Raw genomic sequence first — 1,718 nt, forward strand, 5'->3', positions numbered from 1 at the left:
CCTGAGTTAAGTCATCCATAACTACTGGATCCGAGCCCACCACAGACTAGACATGGAAATTCTGGTTCTCCAATTTCAACAGAGCAATATTCCACCACCCATGCTCCAGGGCATCTTGGCATCCCCACTAGGGAACTGCCTCACAGAGTGGGTAAAACTGCACCTTGGATATGAGCCAAAACAAGTACATAAGCTGTTTTCCAGATTCTGATAGAGATCAATGATCCCAGCAAGATGACTGAATACCACTAGTGATAGTAATTGTGCTATATTATGATGTTACCTTGGAGGCACACACCTGTAAACACAAATTTTTTTTTTTTTTTTGCTGTCAACCTCACAAAAAAGAACAATGAGATACCCTAAGTAATTTGCTTACAGTGATTTTACTCACTGATTGGTGGCAGAGATGAAATGAGATTGTAGCTACTTAATAACCCGTAGCAGGGCTCTTTGTATAGTGGAACAAGAGGTTAAAGGAGCAGTACAACAAAACCGTATTCATTTTCTTCCTTGCTACCTACCATACTGTCGCCTCTTGCTGAATCTCTAGGGTATGAGGGCTGGGAAGGCAAGGGCTTGCACTTCTTCCCTCCTGTCTCTGGAGTACCTCTACCCAGAGTGTAGTAAATGCTGAAGACAAAATTTCAAGGGCAAACTATTACCAGAGTTGATTAATTTCATAAATTAAAAACTAGAGTAGTCAGTGTTGTGTAAAGAAGTCTTTAAAGTTTAAGCAAGAATTTAAGCCATTGTAATAAATAAATTATGGCTAAAATGGGAAGTAGTGAAAGGCTACTACTTCAGAGTGATTATAAGCAGGGAATCAAGATAGGACTAAGAAAACCCAGTACAAGTGGCTCCGAAAACAACAGGGTGCTTCTACCCTGAATTACACCCTTGAATTCACTAAAGAGTCAAATGTTATTATATATTCTTTGTGAATAACAAAGGAGGCGGAAGTAACTTTTTTTTTTCTTTTTTTGCTTTCCACCCTGCCACACAGGTTCAGTCAGCATTTTAAATTTAGGGAACTAGCCGGGTTCGGTGGCTCAGCCTGTAATCCCGCACCTTTGGGAGGCTGAGGTGAGTAGACTGCCTGAGCCCGCGGGTTCGAGACCCACCTGGGCAGGCGAGACCTCATCTCTGCAATAAATCAAGAAATTAGCCGGGTGTGGTAGCGTGCGCCTGTAATTCTGGCTACTTGGAAGGCTGAGGCGGAAGAATGTCGAGGCTGCAGTGGCCGGGAGCGGCCACTGCACTCCAGTCTGGGCGACAGAGTGAGACTCCAACTCAAAAAAAAAAAAAAAATTTAGGAGACTAATGTCAGTTCAAGGATTCTACAAGTTATAATGTTCTTTTGTTTATCAGCAAAGTAATATACCCCTTTATTTTTAAGTGAATAAAAGGAAATTGCTTACTTACTGTTATAGTTTACCTTGAAATCAACTTCAATAGGTATTACAGTAATATACCACAAGTTTGAACACTGAAGATTCAAATGCTGAATTTAGTTTGCCTAATATTCCTACTTTTCAAGTTTTATATTTTAATATATATTAACCCATAACACTACTTTCTGTATGTATTATCACTTCCATCTGGGAATCTCAGAGAATGTTGTAATTATTCATATACAGTCCCATAAAAAAACTCCTCATTTTTTTGTTAAAGGAAACATTAAAAACTTCTTAGAGGGAAAAACATATTAGAAGGGA

Source organism: Carlito syrichta, unplaced genomic scaffold (genome assembly GCF_000164805.1).
Source record: "Carlito syrichta isolate Samal-C Ts95f unplaced genomic scaffold, Tarsius_syrichta-2.0.1 Scaffold311249, whole genome shotgun sequence".
Lineage (NCBI taxonomy): Eukaryota > Metazoa > Chordata > Mammalia > Primates > Tarsiidae > Carlito > Carlito syrichta.